At 42.7% G+C, this 23055-nt stretch overlaps 1 protein-coding gene across 1 annotated transcript in view; it reads left to right on the top strand.

Moving 5' to 3' along the window:
• FBXW7 (F-box and WD repeat domain containing 7) overlaps nt 1–23055 on the top strand; it is a 1850919-nt gene that overhangs the window by 106537 nt on the left and 1721327 nt on the right. The window contains exon 2 of the mRNA XM_044062041.1: nt 7090–7160. The gene's annotated coding sequence lies outside the window, so the exon portion shown is untranslated. The remainder of the gene's footprint in view (nt 1–7089; nt 7161–23055) is intronic.

The following is a 23055-nucleotide window of genomic DNA, read 5'->3' as shown; positions in this document are numbered from 1 at the left end:
CTTCTGCTCACAAAGTTGCTGCTTGTTGATGACTTCCGTTTCAAGTACATTGAAGTATCATTATTTGGTGATAGTTTTAATTTTTGGGTGCACAGAAGTATACAAAAATAGGGTGGTGTGGCGACCCACCTAGTGATGTGGATCACACATCCCCTGCCCAAGGGATGATCTAGGCCATAATTTCTTTGCCACCATTACCAAGATGCCATTAAGGATAGTGACCACCATGGTTGACAGGGTGATGGGGCCTCCAAATTCCAACTGTAAAATGAAAATGTATTTCTCTGAAGTGGCAATGTATTCTTGCCTTCAGCACCTTTATTCTCACTCAGAAGATGCACTTCCTTGGAACTAAAGTCTTATTTTTTTCTACATTCTTTAAGGTGGTACAACCTTGGAGCTAGAATACATTTAGGTCGGGTTTTGCCTTTGGTGATTATTAGTTTTGTCTATAAGCTGTATTTTAAAAAGTCTTGCCTTAAAAAGGTGAATCTAGTTTATCTAGTTTTTATTACCATTTTTTGATTTTTAAAATGTTTTAAAATGGTCTTTTTAACTAAGGTTTCAAATGTTGCATATACATACCTATGCATTCTGCTTTCATTTGTATTATTTGTGTATATATATAAAATGTACCCACACAACTGATACTATTTGTATATACTTTTATATATATATATATATATATATATATATATATATATATATATATTTTTTTTTTTATATAGTTATGTATTTATGCCTATACCTGATTACAAATTGAACATGGTGATGTTCTTCATCTCACATTGCTGCAGTCATAACTTATGGGGTAGTCCGCTGTCCTCGGTCGGCCCGAATACCAAAGTATTAGGCTGACGTCGGTCATGGGCGCTCAGATCTGACATCAGAGCGTCAGGGTATTAAAGCGCATGACCGACGTCATATCCTCAGTCTTTTTTGCCGCATGGTCCGATGCAGAAGCAGCGTTTGCAAGTGCCGTTCGGCGTTCTGAAATTTTCGTATTCTGAGTTTCAGACCGATACCAAGTTGGGCTAAGTACCCCGTTGGGGAATATTTTTGTTTTTTCTTGCCTCAGTTAATTCCGGATGTCAGAAAAAGTGAATAATTGTATTTCTTGTGGGAAACAGATACCGCATAGGGATTACCACTCTCTTTGTATTCCTTGTTTGGGACCTGAGCACGACGTAGTCGGGTGTCGCTTTTGTGCTAGGTTTAATAAGCGCACCATTAAACGTAGGCTAGATTGCGCTAGGCTTGTCTTCGGTAAGCGGTGTAATTATAATATGCCGTTGGATCCTCCGACGCCCGCTACCGCGAAGAAGCGCAAAGAAAAATCTTTACAGTCCAGGCAGGATGAGTCGTCCGTACCGGACGCCGGTTCTTTAGAAACTACAGTGGAATCTGTGGATCCAGCCGAGGTTTCAGTTGAGTCTCAGGGGGAGGCTTTAATTTTGCAAGATGTGGCATCTCAGGAGTCAGGTCAGGCTGAGGGGGCCTCTCAGGTTGCTGTTCTCCCTTCCTTGCCTAAGGTGGTTAGGCCTTCTCCTTCTGTCTCTAAAGCTCCTTCCAAAGGCAGGCCTAGTTTGCCTTCCACGGGTGTCAGTCCTAGTTCTGCAGGTTCTGTACCTAAAAAACACATGCTTAAAATGGCAGAAGATTTAATTTCTTTAATCAGAGGTTCTATGCCCCCTCCTGATAAGAGGCCTAGGGTGGAGCCAGAGGTGGAAAGTTTGGAGCAGGCTTCAGATTACTCAAGAGTCTTCGGCTGAAGACATTCAGGATTTTCCTCCTTATTCTGATTCAGACGCAGAGGATTCCACTCCTTCTGCTTCTCCTCCAGAGGATTTTTCTTTTTCAGAAACCCTGCATTCTATGAGGGAGCATTTTAAATGGGAAGGTCAGGATTTCTCAGATTCCCGAAAGAGGCTTAGGGAATTTTGTTTTACCACAGCATAGGCCCTTGGCTATACCTCCTGTTTTGGATGTTGTTCAAGACGTTTTCTCGAGGCTTCCCTTAATCCAGACTCTTTGCCTCCTGCGCCAGTTAAGCCAGACAGGTATTACAGAGTGCCTGAGGCTCATAAATATCTGTGTAAGAGTCCAAGGGCTGACCCAGAAACTATTAGCCAGGGACCTAAGGGTGTCAGGGCTTCTGTTGTAAAGAATCCAGTTCCTATGGATAAAGATGCTAGAGCTTTGGATAGATGGGGTAAGAAAGTGTATACCTCTTCCACTTTAGCAATGAGGGCTTTGAATTGCCAGTTTCATATGTTGAAGTACCAGAATTTTCTCCTTACTCAGCTAAAATCTAAAGTGGATGCTTTGGCAGAGGGCATAGAGTATAAGGAATTACAGGATTTGGTACATGCCTCTGAACAGGTGGGTAAGCATTCTTTGCAGTGTGGTTTCGATGCTTTACAGGCTTCTTCCAGGGTGGCTGCCACTGGTTCAGTTATTCAGGCACGCCTGGCTTAAGGATCAGAATTTGTCAGAGCATGTTAAAACTAGAATTTTGGATGCTCCTTTACAGTCTGAAGTTTTGTTTGGTTCTCCTGTGGAGTCTGTCTTGAAGAAAATGGAAGACAAGGCTAAGTCTATGCAGACTGTTAAAGATTTTTTGCAGGTGCAGCCTCCTAAGTTTAGCAGGAATTGGCCTGCTAAGGGATGGGCTTATCCTTCTTCTGATTTACAGTCTAGGGGTAGATCTAGACGTGGTAGGGGCAGAGCTCAGAGTTCTTTCAGGCCTAGAACATGGAGTTCACCTGCACAATCTACAGGTGAGGGCAGGGGCCAGTCCTTTCGTAAATAGGCCCAATGACCTGCATCTTCAGCTGCCAGATTCTTCTTGTCTGGCAGCTCCTTTGGGAGGAAAGTTGGCACTCTTCAAGCAAAACTGGCTATTAGTCACCCAGGACAAATGGGTGTTGGACATTATAGACCGAGGCTACAAGTTTTATTTCCATACATTGCCTCCTTTCAAAGGCATGCCAGACGTTCCTCCTCAGCAAAGGGTAGAGGCTCACAAGCAGATTTCTTTACTTCTTCAAATGGGGGTTATACAGCAGGTCCCTCTGTCAGAAGTGGGCCTAGGATTTTATTCTCGCCTGTTTCTAGTACCAAAGAAAGGAAACACTTGTAGGCCGATTTTGGATTTATCTATCCTCAACACATACCTGGACATTCCAAAATTCAAAATGTTGACGTTGCAACAACTTCTACCTCTGTTGGGCAAAGATCACTGGATGGTAACTCTGGATCTCAAAGAGGCTTATCTTCATGTTCCTATCAGGCCCAGTTGCAGGAGATACCTGCGTTTTCGGGCTGGGACTTTACATTATCAGTTCTCTGCATTGCCCTTTGGCTTATCTACTGCCCAGGGTGTTCACAAAGGTTCTGGCTCCAGTGATAGCCTTCTTAAGGTTAAGAGGAATACAAATTTATCCTTATTTGGACGATTGCCTGATTCTTGCTCAAGACAAGTACGAACTTCTTCATCATCTACAGTATGTGATGGCAGTGTTAAGGTGCCTAGGGTATTCTGTGAAGCAAACAAAGTCCAGTCTAGTACCCTCTCAGGAAATGTGCTTTCTGGGTGTGAGACTGAATACAGCTTCCCAGATGGCCTTTTTGACCCCGGACAAGCAAAAGAACCTAACACTTTACTTCCATCAATTGTCTCTACGGTCCAGGCTGACTGCAAGGACAGTCCTTCAAGCCTTGGGGTTCATGGCATCTTGTATTCTGGTGCTTCCCAATGCCAAACTGCATATGAGGAAGCTACAATGGTATCTCAAATGTATGGACACAACACTGCCAAGATCTGGACACTGTCATTCAAATAATACCTTGCATTCAAAAGGAATTTTTGTGGTGGGCTCAGGAATGTCACCTAAACAAGGGACTCTCTGTGACCCGACCAGAGGCGAGTCAGATTCTAACGACAGATGCCTCGGACAAGGCTTGGGGAGCACACCTCAATGGAAAATGGGTTCAAGACATGTGGCCTGCCAGACTTCAACATTTACATATCAACTTGAAGGAGATGTTAGCAGTCCAATTTGCATTGATGGCTTTCAAGGATTTACTTCACCCAGGGCAAGTGATTCAAACAGACAACACAACTGTCATGTGGTACATCAACAAGCAAGGGGGAACCCATTCGTACCCTCTTTGCAGGCAAGCAATGATTTTGTGGGAGACTGCTCTCAGTTTACACCTCAATCTTCAGGCAAGGTTTCTACCAGGAGCGCAGAACTCCTTAGCAGATGTTTTGAGCAAATAGTGGATCCCCACGAGTGGAAATTGGATCCTCATGTATTTCGAAAGTTGACAGTGATATGGGGAACTCCAGACATAGATCTGTTCGCTTCTCCACTAAATTTCCAGTTGCCAAAGTTTTGCACAAAAATGTTTCATCCCACAGCTTGGAAAGTGGATGCTCTATCATTCAGTTGGAGCAATCTTCATGTCTATGCCTTTCCGCCTCTACCTCTCCTCCCCAAGGTACTCTTGAAGGTCAGACAAGACAAGCCCTCCATGATTCTAATAGCTCCAGATTGGCCTCGACAGCACTGGTACCCTCTGCTGAGGAGTTTAGTACGGGAACCTCCATGGCCTTTGCCTTCGATTCCGCACCTTTTGTCTCAGGAGGGCAATCATTTCCTCAATGTCAGGATTCAGTCCCTGCATCTAACAGCCTGGCGTATTCTGTTCTAGAACCTGGAGGGTCGCAGCTTCCAGAACAAGTTTTGAATGTTATTTTGGAGGCCAGAAGGCCTAGTACAAGGAAAGTTTATGCTGATAAATGGAGGAGATTTTTAATTTGGAGCAAAACAAAGAGCTTTGATGTTTCCAGGCCTGATTTAAGGGTTTCTCTTCAATATCTTACAGAATTATTAGACAAGGGTTTGTCTTTCTCCTCTATAAAAGTTCATGCTGCAGCCATTTCTGCTCACTATGACTGTGACCCACCATTATTCTCTCATCCTTTGTTTAAGCAATTTCTTAGAGGGGCAAAGAACATAAGACCCCCACGTAGAGCTCCTACTCCTGCCTGGGATCTCAATTTTGTGTTGGAAAAACTTACTTTACCTCCTTTTGAACCTGCGGCTACTGCTGAGTTAAAGTTTTTGTCTTGGAAGACTGCTTTTTTGTTGGCCATTACGTCTGCTAGAAGGGTTTCCGAATTACAGGCTCTTATGGCAGTTGAACCCTTCCTAATTTTTCATAAGGATAGGGTATCTCTGTGTACTAACCCTACTTTTATGCCTAAAGTGGTTTCAAATGTGGCCTTGAACCAATCAATTCATTTGCCTACTTTTTATGCAGATCCCCAAAATAAAGGGGAGAAAATTTTGCACACTTTGGATATTCACAGGCAGTTGCGTTATTATTTGAGCAAGACTAAAGGGTTCAGACAGTCTCAGCAGTTGTTTGTTTCTTTTGCTTTGGGTTCTCAGGGGAAACCTGTTTCAAAACAAACTATTTCTAAGTGGATTGGCCTTTGTATTGCTTTTTGTTATTCTCATCATGGTAAGGAGATTCCGGCTGGAATCAGACCTCACTCCACTAGGGCTACTGCCACTTCTATTGCTTTTTAAGGGAGTAGCTACTAAAGATATTTTGGAAGCAGCTACTTGGAGTTCAGTGCATACTTTTTCTAAACATTACCATCCTCCTCTTTATTCCAAATCTAGGGCTGGATTTGCCACTGCAATCTTACAGGGCATTTTGGCAGCTCCCAATGCTTTATGATTTTGCCAGCCTCCATTTACCTCTGCTTTGGGATTCTACCCATAAGTTATGACTGCAGCAATGTGAGATGAAGAACATAGTACAGTTTTGTACCTACCATAAATGTAGATGTTCGAAGATCCACATTGCTGCAGTCCAATTTACCCTCCCTCCTTCCCCTCTGTAGTTAGGAATGGTTGTATGGTTTGGGTGGTAGCTGTTATTTGTACATGCCTTTTGGGGAGTATTCTATTTTTGGCTGTGGCCTTTCTTTTTAGGGCCTTCTGACATCTGGGGCAAGAAAAGACTGAGGATATGACGTCGGTCATGCGCTTTAATACCCTGACGCTCTGATGTCAGATCTGAGCGCCCATGACCGACGTCAGCCTAATACTTTGGTATTCGGGCCAACCGAGGACAGCGGACTACCCCATAAGTTATGACTGCAGCAATGTGGATCTTCGAACATCTACATTTATGGTAGGTACAAAACTGTACTTTTCTTGTTTGTATAATTATTTTAATTGTACATTATTCGTATGGCAATGTAAGGTTCTGTTTTGTGATTTTAGCAGTTTGGTATTGAGTATTTGTAGTTGCTTCAAGGTGCGTTTTTGTATTTGGTTTCGTTTAGCGCAATTTGCATAATTAATTAATTAAGTTAATTGACTTGAGGTATATATAGTATAATTGTAGTTAGGCATTGATTTGTTTTTGTGTCTGAAGAAGGAGGGACATAGAGCTCTCCGAAAGCGTGTGCTAACAACAATAAAAAGATATCATAAAGTTATTAATACTTTCGTTTGAGTGGACTGTTTTCAAAGCTCGCTTTTTGTTAACTTCTTGATTATTAGTTTTGTCATTTTTTTTCAGTGATATACGTTTTGATGTTTCATGGGTATGTTTGTGATCGGTGCTTAAAGTCCATCAAATAGCTGATAAGTAACTGCATATTTTTTCCCATAAATTTTATGTACTGATTAACGTGCTGAGTCCATTAATGGAACCTTTTATACCCAATGAGACTGTAGGTTTGCAGTCACATACTCTTTCATGTATGTACTGAAACCTTGTTTACCATTTTGTATCGTGTTCTGTTAGATCTTGGTGGCTGCTGGTAGCAGAAATTAAACTGTGCAGTTTGAGGTGTACATCAGTTTAGCATTGCTGTCTCCTGCAGTATGCATCTGTTAATTTTTCTGTAACTCTCTTTAGAATTGCTGATAGGACCAGAAAGTGTGACTGTGGATTTCTCTGATCCTCCCACATCCATTACATAATGTTTTTTATTGTATCTCAATTTGAATTTAATATTGGGTGAGTGAAATAAAAAAAAAATTGTTTGTTTTCCAGAAGTATTCATGCCACGTTGGGGAAGAGGCTTTTTAAAAGAGCGTTTACAAACTTGTTTTCATCCCTTGGGGGTAAGTAGAATGTCTATTTTTGACCGCTTTGATGTAGGTCTGTTTTATTAAATTTGGTGAAATGACTCTGATTTACTTGTGTTTTTAAAGCAGCTGTTAAGAGCATATGTTGGAATTGCGTGTCCTAACTCTTAGTTGAACTCAAAGTACTCAACTGTATTTTGTTTGAAATGCGCTGAATCTGTCATAGCTGGCATGTCAGTTTGATTTCTGTCTTTAATTCCTCAGATATTTTGACTTTTCTCTCTCTTACCTCCACTTTTTTTTATTTGATCCAGGAATTTGTTGTACCATTATAATGCTTTTGCCAGCATGTCTATTAATAGTGCTTTTCATAAATTATATTCATTTTGTTTTATGTTAAATCAAGTTTGTTCTTATAAATGTCTGTAATTCTTGTTGGCTTCTTCTTGCAGTGTTTTTTCTTTGGCTGATCAGTCTTACTTTAAAAAGCTGCTAATGCTACTTTGAGGATGGTTTGTATAGCATGTGTCACAGGTTTTTCCTTTTTTTCAGTCATCTCATCAATGGTTTATTTTGCTTGCTGTTTTATTTCCAGGTATAAGTTAGCCATATTTAGTTGCAGGTGGTGGTATATTCATCAGTCATGTGGAGTGGTCCCTTGTCCTTTTTTTTGTCCTGCTTTTGCAGCATCTTAGTCTTTTATCAAGTAAGAGCACCAGCTGTTAAAAAAAAACACAGAGAATCAAAACTGAGTCAGACAGAGTGTAAATAAAAGGTATGGTGTGACCTGGGAAATTGGATGGCAATACCTGTCAACTGTCCAGCATTTTGTTTCCTATTTTCTGTCTGCTCCTCACAAAATGTGTGGTTCCTGGCAAAACATTGAGAATTTAAATCTCTAAATAATAAGCATATGTGTTTTAGATTTGCCTGTCAGAAAAGGCATGCTAATGCAAAACCTGTTGATTTTATGTTGTCCTATCTCGCCGTAATTCTTGCTGGTTGGGTTCGGAATCGAGCATCGGTTCCAACTCTGCCGAATACAAAAGCTTGAGAGCTTCCATTGGCTCGAGGCTAACCCCTATCCCATGATGCAGCTGGTAAAATCCCCAGATCTTGTTTGCCACTCAGGCGTCCAGGATGTCTTCCGACTAATTCATTGGCTGACTGGATTTTATTTCACTTATTTCTGTAGTTTTTGGCAGTTTTCTGTTTTATTTTGTGTAATAGTTAGTAAAAACCCCTCTTTGCTTTGGTGCATTGTTTTTCCCTTTGTGTCTGTGAGGGACCCGTTTGAGTTAGAGGGCTTTCAGTGACCCATTTAACTTAGAGGGCCACTTCTCTTCCTGTGCCTTCCCTTCCCTTGGAGATTCCGTTTAGTTAGAGGATTCTCCATCATTTGTGTGTGGCTTTCTAATACTGGTTTTAGTTTGTCATTTAGTAGTAGTTAGATCCGTTCACTGATGTTTTTTTCTCTTACATTGTCTGCCGAAACCTTTTTTGGGTGTGGTTTATAGCAGTAAGCTGTTTCTTTGGAGCTGTGTATTTAGTGTTAAGCCGTCTTTAGCGGTTTCCTTGCTTACAGTTATATTTTTTTAATAGTAGTGTGCCTTTCAACTTCGTGTGTGCTAGTAGGCTCCCTTTCTCTTTGGAGCATTTTATAGTTAAAGTGTATATTTAGAAATTCATATAGCTTCTTCCTGCTAACATTTTGTACCTTGTTTTTTGAATATGTCAAAAGAAAAAGAGAAAGAGCCTAAAGAACATAGATAATCTGGTTGTAAGAAGTGCGATCAATGCACTCAAAAGATGTTGATTATGGATGGGTGCACTAGTGCATATTATTTGGGTGCCATCCACTTTCCAGACCCTTGCACAATTTGCCATGGATTCAGCAGCAGGGTCCTTCAAATGCGTAGAAATAAATTGATGGTCAGGGGGTTGTTGAAAGGTCCTTTCCAGGAATCTTTGGAGGAATCTCAAAGCTCCAAGCTTTCTTCTTCTTCCCATACAGGGTCCAAAAGACATGCTACTTTGGCTCCAGATTCAGAGCCTCCTAAAAATGTTACTGCTTCGGAACCAAGGGCTCTTGGCTCCGACAAAACAAAATCAACCTCTTCGGCCCAATCAGTGTCTTCTAGCCAGTAGAGTTACCATTTATGAGATGGTCTCCTGTTTTGGAGCCGATATTTCCAACCTTGAGATGGCCCATTTTGAAGAGGATCGGATCTCCTTCATTATCCTCCCATTCCTCCAGGAGTTTATCTGATCACATAGTGGAGCGGGTGGTGAACAGATTGCTTAAGACTCCGGCACTGGCCAAAAGTTTGTCGTCCCCAACCCCAAAGGACTCTGGACCATCCAAGACACCAATTTTGATTCCTCCTCTGCACCCGGTGGTGGTTTTGGAGCCAGAGAGTATGGATCCGGTAGCAGTGGAACTGTCGGTACTGGGACCTCCTTCAGGATCATCGGTTCTGGCTTCTACCTCGACGTCTTCAGGTCCTTCACATCTCGAAGAGTCTAGGAGTTGATGCCCACCCGTCTGGTCGGGGAGGGGAGTCAGCCCGAACAGTTGTCTGAGCAGACTCTACCCCTTGGTGCCTTGGCGAGGTTGAGCTTGGTTCCTACATCGGCTTCGGAGCCACCCACTCCACCTCCGAATCGATCCTAAGCATCTTCAGAGTGGAGGGTCTCTTCGGTGTGGAGTGAGGGGGGCTTTTGAGCTGATGGAGCGAATGCTGTCATCCCAGACAGCTCTGCTCTTGGAGCCATCTTCTCTTCCCTCACAGGTGCCAGTGTTGGTCTCCTCTTTGCCCACTCTCCCCAAGAGTAGAGATCCAGAGCCCCAGGAAGCCCCTGCGGGCAGCATTATCTCCTCCGAAACTTCTCCAGCGTATCCCTCTGAGGAAGTCCCTCGAAAGAGGCTGTGCAAGAGGAAGCACAGACTCTCTTGAGTAAGTTACATACGACACTGATCTGGATGAGCTTGAAGGGTCCCCATGGTCCCCCTCTGAGGATGTCTCTTTTGCTGACATCCATGAGATCCTGAAACAGGGGGTGGCTTGGAAGCTCACGAACCCTTCAGAGGACGAATCGGTGTACCTGGAGGCTTTCGGATCTCGCCCTTCTACCTCCTGGGTAACTCCCCCCCGTAGGATCAGCCCTTTTATGTTATTTCTAGAAAGGCCTTGACTTCCCCCTAATACAGTGGAACCTGTTCTGCGGAGGCCCAATAAATTTATCACTACCTCTACAGAGAAATAGTTCCTAACTAAAGGTGTCCCTGTAGATGTGATGGTGGTGACTGCGGCCACTAAGGAGTTATCAGTGACCTCCTCATCTGTTCATCCTCCCAACAAAGAGTCAAGGAGTATGGACAGATATGGAAAGCGTACCTTTTCTTCAGCGGCCTTTACCCTGCAGTCACTGAATTATCTGACCCTTTTACGAGACTTCAAAGGGATCTCCTCAAAGAACTAGGAGATGTCCTTCAGGGTACTGTGGCTTCAGGGACCGCAGACAAAGTTTCTTCACAACTCTTCACTCTGAATTCCATTGTCAATTCATCCATGAGACTGATTTCATACTCAGCTGATGGAGCGAGCAGAGCAGCAGCTACAGGAATTTCCCAAAGGAGACATTCCTGGATGCGTCTTTGCAACTTTGCTGAACCCTTCAAGTCTTCCTTCACCAACGCCCTCTTTGATGGTTCTTCCCTTTTTGGACCAAAGGTGAAAGAAACTTTGACCAGGTGCGAACATTACTGAAAAACCTTGTCTGCCATTGGAGTCCATTTTTCCGCCCCATCTAGACCTTAACCCAAAGGTCAGAAAAGTGGTAAAATGTGGTTCACCAAGTCCCAAAAAGGTTTTTCTGACGCACGTGGTGACACTTACCTCAGGGGCAGAGGGGGAGGTGCTAATGGAAGACGCTGACCTCGCAGCAGTGGGGGGTCCGCAGAATCAGGGCTACAGAAATACATTCTCTACGAGGCCCTTCCACCGCTCCTGAAAGGAGGCCCGCCTGTTTTTCTCTGAAGGTAGTCGGGGGACGTCTGTCACTGTACCCAAACGCATGGCTAGAGATCTCCCAAGACAAATGGGTATAGACAATCATATCCAGAGGATATTATATCCCCTTTTCTACTCCACCTCCCACAAACAAGTCCATACCAGACGTTCCACCTGGTCAAAAGAAGTATGCAACACAAGAGATACTGAAGTTGCTAGAAAAAGAGTCCTCCAAAATTTCCCCGTAGACCAGATTGGATCTGGAACTTACTCAAGGTTCTTTTTAGTACCAAAAAAGACTGGGGACTGGAGACCTATTCTGGATCTCAGCAAATTAAACAAATCTGTGAAGAAGTCAAAGATGTTCTTCATCTCACATTGCTGCAGTCCTTACATATGGGGTAGTCCGCTGTCCTCGGTCGGCCCGAATACCAAAGTATTAGGCTGACGTCGGTCAAGGCGCTTAAAACTGACATCAGGACGTCAGGGTACAAAAGCGCATGACCGACGTCATTTCCTCAGTCTTTTTTGCCGCATGGTCCGATGCAGAAGCAGCGTTGCAAGTGCCGTTCGGCGTTCTGAAATTTTTCGAATTCGGAGTTTCAGACCGAATCCAAGTTGGCTAAGTACCCCGTTGGGGAATATTTTGGTTTTTCTTGCCTCAGTGTTTTACGGATGTCAGAAAAAGTGAATAACTGTATTTCTTGTGGGAAACAGATACCGCATAGGGATTATCATTCTTTGTGTATTCCTTGTTTGGGGCCTGAGCACGGCGTTGGTGGGTGTCGCTTTTGTGCTAGGTTCAATAAACGCACTATTAAGCGAAGGTTAGATTGTGCTAGGCTGGTCTTTGGGAAGCGGTGCAATTATAATATGCCGTCGGATTCTCCGGCGCCGCTTCTTGAAGCGCAAAGACAAAGCAGTTAAACCCAGGCAAGATGAGTCGTCCGTTCGGACGCCGGTTCTTTAGAGGCTTCAGTGGAACCGGTGGTTCCACGGAGTCTTCTCTGGAGTCTCAGGGGGAGACTTTGATTTTGCAGGAGGTGGTCTCTCAGGAGGCAGGTCAGGCTGTAGGGGCTTCACAAGTTACTGTAATTCCCCCCCTTTCTAGGGTGGTTAGGCCTTCTCCTTCTGTTTCCAAGGCTTCTGCCAGAGGCAGGCCAGTTTAGCTTCTGTTGGTGTCACTCCTAGTTCAGCAGGGTCTGTGCCTAAGAAGCACATGCTTAAAATGGCAGAAGATTTGATTACTCTGATTAGAGGTTCTTTGCCCCTCCTGATAAGAGGCCTAGGGTGGAGCCAGAGTTGGGAAGTTTTGAGCAGGCTTCGGATGTTTCAGAGTCTTCAGCTAAAGACTTGCAGGAGTACTCTCCTTATTCTGATTCTGATGCAGATGATTCCACTCCTTCTGCTTCTCCTCCAGAGGATTTTTCTTTTCAGAGACACTTCATTCTATGAGGGAACATTTTAAGTGGGAAGGTCAGGACTTCTCTGATTCTAGGAAAAGGCTTAGGAGTTTTGCTGTTACCCCAGCATAGGCCCTTGGCTATACCCCCTGTTCTGGATGTTGTGGAAGATGTGTTTGCAGAGGCTTCACTTAATCCTGATTCTCTGCCTCCTGCTCCTGTTAAACCGGATAGGTATTACAGGGTGCCTGAGGCTCATAAATATCTTTATAAGAGTCCTAGGGCGGACCCAGAAACTATTAGTCAGGGACCTAAGGGTGTCAAGGCCTCTGTTGTAAAAATCCGGTTCCTCTAGATAAAGAAGCCAGAGCTTTGGATAGATGGGGAAAGAAGGTCTATACATCTTCTACCTTAGCTATGAGGGCTTTGAATTGCCAGTTTCATATGTTGAAATATCAAAACTTTCTTCTTTCTCAATTGAAGTCTAAGGTGGATGCTCTGGTGGAAGGCATTGAGTGTAAAGAATTACAAGATTTGGTGCATGTCTCTGAACAGGTGGGTAAGCATTCATTACAGTGTGGTTTTGATGCTGTGCAGGCCTCGTCTAGGGTGGCTGCCACTGGCTCAGTTCTTCGCAGGCACGCCTGGCTGAAGGATCAGAATTTATCTGACCATGTTAAGACAAGGATTTTGGATGCTCCTTTGCAGTCTGATGTGTTGTTTGGTTCACCTGTGGAGTCAGTCTTGAAGAAAATGGAAGACAAGGCTAAGTCTATGCAGGCTGTTAAAGATTTTTGCAAGTTCAGCCTCCAGTTTAGTAGGAATTGGCCTGCTAAGGGGTGGGCGTATCCTTCTTATGATTCTCAGTCTAGGGGTAGATCTAGGCGTGGTAGGGGCAGAGCTCAGAGTTCTTTCAGGCCTAGAACAGGAGTTCACCTGCACAATCTTCGGTGAGGGCAGGGGCCAGTCCTTTCGTAAACAGGCCCAATGACCTACTTTTTCAGCTGCCAGATCCTTCTTGCCTGGCAGCACCTTTGGGAGGAAGGTTAGCACTCTTCAAGGAAAATTGGATGTTGATTACCCAAGACAAATGGGTATTGGATATCATACACCAGGGTTACAAGTTTTATTTCCATACCTTGCCTCCTTTCAAAGGCATGCCGGACGTTCCTCCTCAGCAAAGACTAGAGGCTCGCAAACAAATTTCTCTACTACTTCAAATAGGGGCCATACAACCGGTCCCTCTGCCAGAAGTGGGCCTAGGATTTTATTCTCGCCTGTTTCTAGTACCAAAGAAAGGAAACACGTGGAGACCAATTTTGGATTTATCTATCCTCAACACATATCTGGACATGTTGACGTTACAACAGCTTTTACCTCTGCTGGGCAAAGATCACTGGATGGTGACTCTGGATCTCAAGGAGGCTTACCTTCATGTTCCTATCAGGCCCAGTTGCAGGAAGTATCTGCGTTTTCGGGCTGGGACTTCACATTATCAGTTCTCTGCATTGCCCTTTGGCTTATCTACTGCGCCCAGAGTGTTCATGAAGGTTCTGGCTCCAGTGGTAGCTTTTTTCAGGCTAAGAGGAATACAGATCTGTCCTTATTTGGACGATTGCCTGATTCTGGCCCAAGAAAAGGACGAACTTCTTCATCATTTACAGTATGTGATGGCAGTGTTAAGATGCCTGGGGTATTCTGTGAACGAAATAAAGTCCAGTCTAGTACCCTCTCAGGACATGTGCTTTCTGGGTGTGAGACTGAATACAGCATCCCAGATGGCCTTTTTGACCCCGGACAAACAAAAGAATCTTTCTCTTTACTTCCACCAGTTGTCTCGTCAGTCCAGGCTGACTGCAAGGACAGTCCTTCAAGCCTTGGGGTTCATGGCATCTTGTATTCTGGTACTTCCCAATGCCAAACTGCATATGAGGAAGCTACAATGGTATCTCAAGAATGTATGGACACAGCACTGCCAAGATTTGGACACTGTCATTCAGATAATACCTTGCATTCAAAAGGAATTTTTGTGGTGGGCTCAGGAATGTCACCTAAACAAGGGACTCTCTGTGACCCGGCCAGAGGCGAGTCAGATTTTAACGACAGATGCCTCAGACAAAGCTTGGGGAGCTCATCTAAATGGAAAATGGGTACAAGACACGTGGCCTGCCAGACTTCAACATCTACATATCAACTTGAAGGAGATGTTAGCAGTCCAATTTGCATTGATAGCTTTCAAGGATTTACTTCTTCCAGGGCAGGTGTTGATTCAAACAGACAACACAACTGTCATGTGGTACATCAACAAGCAAGGGGAACATTCTTATCCTCTATGCAGACAAGCAATGATTTTGTGGGAGACTGCTCTCAGTTTACAGCTAAATCTTCAGGCAAGGTTTCTGCCAGGAGCACAGAACTCCTTAGCAGATGTGTTGAGCAGACAAATTATGGATCCCCACGAGTGGAAATTGGATCCTCATGTATTTCAGAGATTGACAGTGTTATGGGGAACTCCAGACATAGATCTGTTCGCTTCTCCACTAAATTACCAGCTGCCAAAGTTTTGCACAAAAAGGTTTCATCCCACAGCTTGGAAAGTGGATGCTCTCTCATTCAATTGGCGCAATCTTCACGTGTATGCCTTTCCACCTCTGCCTCTCCTCCCAAAGGTACTGCTGAAGGTCAGACAGGACAAGCCAAACATGATTTTAATAGCTCCAGATTGGCCTCGACAGCACTGGTACCCATTACTGAGAAGTCTGGTACAGGAGCCTCCATGGCCTTTGCCTTGATTCCTCACCTGCTGTCTCAGGAGAACAGTCATTTACTCAATGTCAAACTTCATTCTCTACATCTGACAGCCTGGCATATTCTGTTTTAAACCCTGGAGGGTCTCAGCTTCCACAACAAGTTTTGAATGTTATTTTGGAGGCCAGAAGGCCTAGTACAAGGAAAGTTTACGCAGATAAATGGAGGAGATTTTTATTTTGGAGTACAGCAAAGGACTTTGATGTTTCTAAACCTAATTTAAGTGTTGCGCTTCAATACCTTACTGAGTTATTGGACAAAGGTTTGTCCTTCTCCTCTATAAAGGTTCATGCTGCAGCAATTTCTGCTCACTATGACTGTGACCCACCATTATTTTCTCAGCCTTTGTTTAAGCAATTCCTTAGAGGGGCAAAGAATATAAGACCCCCACGTGAGCTCCTACTCCTGCTTGGGATCTCAATTTTGTGTTGGAGAAACTCACTCTACAACCTTTTGAGCCTGCAGCATCGGCAGAGTTGAAATATTTATCATGGAAGACTGCTTTTTTGTTGGCCATTACCTCTGCGAGAAGGGTTTCTGAATTACAGGCCCTTATGGCAGTTGAGCCTTTCTTAATTTTCCACAAGGATAGGGTGTCTTTGCGTACTAACCCTTCTTTTATGCCTAAAGTGGTTTCTAGTGTGGCTTTAAACCAAACTATTCATTTGCCTACTTTTATGCAAACCCCCTAAATAAAGGGCAAAGGATTTTGCACACTTTGGATATACACAGACAGTTGCGATATTATTTGAGCAGAACTAAAGGGTTCAGGCAGTCTCAGCAGTTGTTTGTTTCTTTTGCTTTGGGTTCTCAGGGCAAACCTGTTTCAAAACAAACTATTTCTAAGTGGATTGGTTTTGTATTGCTTTCTGTTATTCCCATCATGGTAAGGAGATTCCAGCTGGGATTAGGCCTCATTCCACTAGGGCTACTGCCACTTCTACAGCTTTTTAAGGGGTGGCTACTAAAGATATTTTGGAAGCAGCTACTTGGAGTTCAGTGCATACTTTCTCTAAGCATTACCACCTTCCTCTTTACTCTAAATCTAGGGCTGGATTTGCCACTGCAATTTTACAGGGCATGTTGGCAGCTCCTAATGCTTTATAGTTTTGCCATCCTCCCTTACCTCTGCTTTGGGATTCTACCCATATGTAAGGACTGCAGCAATGTGAGATGAAGAACATAGTACAGTTTTGTACCTACCATAAATGTAGATGTTCGAAGATCCACATTGCTGCAGTCTAATTTACCCTCCTCCTTCTCCTCTGTTGTTGAAGGTGGTGGTGTGGTTTGTGTTGTACATATTGTAAATATGGTTAGTGCACGGGTGGTTGGTTAGGTTTTGCTGGTTTTTGGCTTTGGCCTTTCTTGTTAGGGCCTTCTGACATCTGGGGCAAGAAGAGACTGAGGAAATGACGTTGGTCATGCGCTTTTGTACCCTGACGTCCTGATGTCAGTTTTAAGCGCCTTGACCGACGTCAGCCTAATACTTTGGTATTCGGGCCGACCGAGGACAGCGGACTACCCCATATGTAAGGACTGCAGCAATGTGGATCTTCGAACATCTACATTTATGGTAGGTACAAAACTGTACTTTCCGGATAGTGACACTGCAGTCATTATTTCCCTTTATAGGGAAAGACGATTGGATGTGCTCGATAGGTCTCCAGGACGTGTATTACCACATAAAAATGGACAAGTGGTCCAGGAGATTACGCTTTCGGCTAGAAGCCAGTCATTACCAGTTTTGAGCCCTGCCCTTCGGTCTCACTACAGCCCCCAGAGTGTTCACCAAATGCATAGCAGTGGTCACGGCTCACTTGAGACGTCAGGGATTCCATTGTTTCCATACCTAGATGACTGGCTCCTGATCGCCACCACCAAGCATCTACTTCTGCAGGCAAGGGACGAGACTATGTGTCTTTGCACTAGGCTAGGCATTACAGTAAACTTTAAAAATGCTGCCTTGTCGCCTTCACAGCATATTACTTTCTTAGGTGCAGAATTGGATTCAAAGCAGATGCTGGCAAAACTTACCTCCAGAAGAATTCAGTCCCTTCATTGTCAAGTGAAGATATTGATATCAAAAAGAAAGGTTCAAGCCAAGATGGTGTTACAAGTTCTGGGTACCTTGGCAGCCGCGATTCCTTTAGTTTCCCCTAGCACGACTACACATGCGGGTTCTACAATGGTTACTCTTTGCACAGTGGTCCATGCAAGATCTGCCTCTATCACACCAGATAATCATTACGGAGTCATGCAAGAAAGATCTTCTCTGGTGGTTACAGACAGACCAGTTGTACGTTGGCCGCCCCTTTGTTTTTCCACAACTAACAGCAGTACTGACCACATGACGCTTCCCAGATCGGGTGGGGGGGGCATTATCTGGGAATGACGGTCCAATGTTTATGGCAGGAACACGAGAGACACTTGCACATCATTGTCCTCGAGATGATATCCATGCAGTATACGTTGCAGGCATTTCAAGACTGTCTAACTATAGGAACAGTTGCAATTCAAACAGACAACATGTCAGTGGGTATGGTACATAAACAAGCAAGGAGGAATCAAGTCGGATGTCGAGAGGCACAAGTATGGCAATGGAGGATCGCTTCTCAATGTTTTCTGATAGCAAAGCACATCCTGGGGAAACTCTGCAGAGCTGTTCTGTTGCCACATGAGTGGTCCCTCAAACCAGAAGTTGCGGGAGAGATCTTCCAGAAATGGGGCCAGCCTTCCTGTGATCTTTTCGCCACCTCCATGAATGCTGAATGCGACAACTACTTTGCCCTCATTACCCCTCTGGGGAAGTCACAGATGGATGCACTTACCCACGATTGGCCCCCGGGACTACTTTATGCCCCCCTTCCCCTTAATACGAAAAGTGTTGCAGAAAGCCAGCATGTTGAAAAGCATTGTGATTCTCATTGCACCTTACTGGCCTTGACAAGTTTGGTTCCCCTTTCTCTGGACCCACTTCTTGGAGGAACCGTGGATTCTGGACCCAGTTCCAGACCTTTTGACCCACTCATTGGGAGCTTTCCATCTGTCCATCCAAACACTCAAGTTAATAGCATGGCTGCTCAAATTCCACGCTTGGCCAGGTGTTACAAATTTTCCCCTGCAGTTAAACATATCTTAGTCTCTTCCCACAAACCATCTACAAGAAAACTATATTCTAGTAAATGGAAAAGATTTTCTTATTGGGCTGTTAATTCTAGAATTTCTCTCCAAGCTTTTTGACGAAGGAGTAGCAGCAACCACTATCAGAGTTCAGCTAGCAGCTGTCTCGAATTTTCATACTGGTGAGATGGGAATGCGTTTAGTGTCCCACAGAATATGTAAGGCTTTTTTTGAGAGGTACGTTCGATTAGAGAATCTCCAACTCCTTGGAACCTTAATTTTGTACTATCTGCATTGGTTTTGCCACCTTTTGAACCCGCAGCATCTTGTGATATGAAGCTTTTATCCTAGAAAACTCTTTTCTTGGTAGCGATTGCTTCTGCCAGATGGGTGTCAGAACTTGAAACTTTCTCAATACGCCCGCCTTATATAATTTTTCACAAAGACATAGTAACATTAAGAACTAATCCCTTATTTCTACCCAAAGTTTGTTCAGAAAACAATCTAAATCATTCTATAGATTTGCCCGTGTTCTTTCCGAATTATACAGACAAGGCAGAGTATACATTACATCAATTAGATGTACACAGACAGCTTTGCTTCTATTTGCATAGGACCAAAGACTTCAGAAAATCAGATCAGATTTTTGTGTCCTTTTTGGACAAGAGAAAAGGATTGCCAGTCTCGAAAGTGACTTTGTCCAAATGGCTTACGGATTGCATTTCCTTTTTATACATTAAGAATAATAGACAATTATCAGGTAAAGTAAAAGGTCATTCCACAAGAGCGGTTTCAACGTCTGCTGCTTTTCAGGCTAGGCTCCCCATGGATGATATTTGTGTAGTTGCCACATGGGTGAGACCTCATACCTTAATTACTCATTACAAAGTAGATGTGGCCTCCTGGATCAGGTCTTCTTTTGGTTCCACTGTGTTGAGAAGTCTTTTCTCTTGAACAGTAGGGTAAAGATGCTAGGGACACTGTCCTAACCAGCAGGAATTACGGCGAGATAGACCAACTTAACATTAAGAAGTTATGTACTCACCACAACATTCCATGGTTGTTGTACATCTTGCCTATATTCTTGTGTCCCGCCCACCTTCCCTCTCCTTCGTTCCTGGAGGAGCTGGTGGATAATCTGATTGCTTTGTATATAGATATGATGGTTTGTAGTCCTTTCCAGATAATTGGTATGTTATACTATGTAGGGATACCAAGTTAGCGTTTCGCTTGAAAACAAGATCTGGGGATTTTACCAGATGCAACATGGGGTAGGGATTAGCCTCAAGCCAGTGGAAGCTCTCAAGCTTTTGTGTTCCGCCGAGTTGGAACAGATGCTCGGTTCCAAACCCAACCAGCAAGAATATAGGCGAGATGGACAATAAACATGAAACGTTATGGTGAGTACATAACTTCTTAATCTAGTAATTTTCAAAGTTTATAAGGACAATATTTAAAATCTGTCCTTGGTTTTGGACCTGTGTCCTGAAATCTTGTGAAAAGAGATTGCATATGCATTGACCATAATATGAACATGTTTTAAATACGGTTGCTATACATTTGAAGATAAATACTTGTAAAGGTAAAACATAAGTAACTCTTTGCTGACAAGTTTTAAAATGACTAATGTAAGACTTTATTGGAATGTAATAGTGCATTATTTAAGGAAGTTATTTATTATGTTTAATGTGAGATGTGTGTTCCAGTTTTGATATGTGCATATCTGTTTAGTAATGATACACCTGTTAGGAGAGTAGCAAGATCTGTAAGGAAAATGGGATGCATAAGGATATCTACTAATTCAGGTACTGTGGAAAAAAGGATAGCAGAGTTTATTTATTTACAATTTGGTTAACTGGGTAGAACAATGGTCATGGATTGACCTGTTGCATGCCCAGCTCAGGTTACACAAAAATTGTAAGTTACAGCCAAAGGTGGAATACAAAAATGATGCAGAACTAGTCATAAAAAGCTTAAAATGATTTTTACTATAAACATAAGGAAATGAGGATAAGTGATCAGACAACTAACTGTTGTATCTCTTATAATTTAGAAAGGAGGCAGAAATATTAGATGTGCACATAGAAGGGGGATTGAGGCTGAAGGTGGGTGAGGAGGCAAGGAGTTGTCTGTGTGTGTGTGTGTGTGTGTGTGTGTGTGTGTGTGTGTGTGTGTGTGTGTGTGTGTGTGTGTGTGTGTGTGCGCGTGCAAATGAGAAAGAAGCTAGTGGAGAGACCAAGACATTTGGTAAGAACAGGTATGGAGGAAGGAAACCTAAGGACACCTAGCAGAAGGTGGTACAAAATGGATGTTGTATAACTAAGTATTGGGTAATGAAAGTCTGGACAAAGAAGTGGCATAAATATTGAGTGGGGATTAGTCACTACTGGTGAGGCTTTACAGAATTGCAATGCATACATCTTTCTCAAGTATGTGGGTAATGTAGAAGACCTTTGTTCACTTAGTTCAGAGAGATGGGAGAGCTTAATTGGAGCAAAAAAGAGTAGCAATAAAATGAGATAACTGAAGAGTAACTTAGTAGGAGTGTCACTCATTGCAAGAAGTTGGGGTGAGAAGTATCAAACCCTGTAAACAGATGGTGAATGGTCAAGAGGCTAGGAGAAGTGGCAGACCGGGCTGATTCTAGGAGTTGTTAGAAGAGGATGAGTTACTAAATGGGAGCAATAAGTCATCCCAGAAGTAGAATTGGATAATGGTAGGGGACTAAGGAAAGAATGGAGAATATATAAAGTCAGTGCGTCAAGCATATAAAAACTATGTAAAGAAGGGAATCCAGATAATGAAGTAGGAGGCAGTGGTATAACGTCCGAGGCAGGAGAATATGAATTATATAGGAAGAAGCAGCAAATGAAATGAAAGAAGTTAAGAGCATGAAGGATTGAGTTGATATTTAGAGAGAAAAGTTTATGGACGGAAGACATTTTCCCTAGGGAGGATGAAACATAGGCTAGACTGTCATCTTATTAGAAAACTGGTAAGATGCATAAAATGAGAAGATAAAAAGGGAAGATCTGTCTTGGATCATGCTTATGTGACATTTCAAGGGTATGTAGAAGAAGGGAGAAGATGAAAGATGTGTTAATGTCAAGGTCAGATGGATGGAAGGGCCAGGTAAGAAATGAGACAAATTCTGGAAGGCACAAAGAAGGGAAGGAGGAAAATGGAGGAATATGGTGAAATCAAGCCATTAAAGGGAGAATTATGCCAGAGGCTGACAAAAAGATGTTAATCCAGAGACAGGCCGTGAAATAACTGGAGGAAATATATGAGAATGTAACATCCTCAAGGTAGGTTAGGTGGTAAAAAATGTAGTGGAAGGTTGTAAAGGTATAAAGAATAAAATATTGGCTAGAGGTATGGAAACAAATGTGAATGAGGAAGAGCAGAGTTCTGGTGGAACCAGGGGAATAAACTAGGTAATGGCTTATATGGAGATTTAAAACGTGTAGAATGTAGTTGTAAAGCTGATGTTGGAAGACTGGGGAATGAGGTTCAAAAAAGAAAGACATTAAATGTGTTTATGCAGATCTATAAAAATTGTCTCAAAGGGAAAGAAGAAACCAGGGGACAAACAGCTTGGAGTGAGAACTGATGGCTACAGATATCAAGGAAGAGCTAGATATGAACTCTAAAAGGTTGGAAATCAGAGTAAATGAGTATCCCATTGAAGATGATAAAATTAAGTAGGTAGTAAAGAGGTAGGTAGGGTATTTAATTTTGAGACAAAAGTGGTAAATTACCACTTTCTTAGAGAAGGGCAAGGGATTCATCTAATATAATATGGTACATCATTTCCAAACCTTTGTGACTTGACTCAGCACTTGAAATTTCTCAGGATTTAGCCCCTTTTCCGTCCTTACGCATAAGCTACTGAACTCCTCATTAGCACTTTATCTCTCTCCTCTCATCATGCTCACTTGGAGAAATGGCCTGTATTTTTTTTTTTTTTTTTTTTGTGTCCTTGATGGGAAATGTAAGACTTTTGACTGCATTTAACATTAGTCTCTTTTTTTTTCTGTTCAAGTCAGGCCAAGCCATTTTTCACCCCAGTGTTAATTTTTCCTGAATTTTAAACACGCACACACACACACACACGTGTATATATATATATATATATATATATATGTGTGTGTGTGTGTAATATATATATATATATATATATATATGTGTGTGTGTGTATATGATGTACATATATGCATATATATGCATGTATGTGTATGTATATATATATATATGTATGTGTGTATATATATATATATATATATATATATATATATATATATATATATATATATATATATATATGTATATATATATATATATATATATATATATATACTGCACAAATATCCAGCACTGTGATTTAGCCCACATAAGCTAAAATAACTAAAAATAAAAAAACACAACACTCCGGATAGTGCCATTCCGTTCTTTTAATGGCAGACATGTTCTGCCATACCCAACAAACCAAGGATGTTATGTAGTCCAATCTCGCCTACATTCTTATTCGTGGGTTCGACTCGGCCAAACTTTTCTAGCTCAAAGTCTTCTATTGGCTGGGCT

The sequence above is a fragment of the Protopterus annectens genome, chromosome 2.part1 (genome assembly GCF_019279795.1).
Source record: "Protopterus annectens isolate FY-2018-M chromosome 2.part1, PAN1.0, whole genome shotgun sequence".
In the NCBI taxonomy this organism is placed as follows: domain Eukaryota; kingdom Metazoa; phylum Chordata; order Ceratodontiformes; family Protopteridae; genus Protopterus; species Protopterus annectens.
This window is presented reverse-complemented; position numbering and strand designations above follow the sequence as displayed.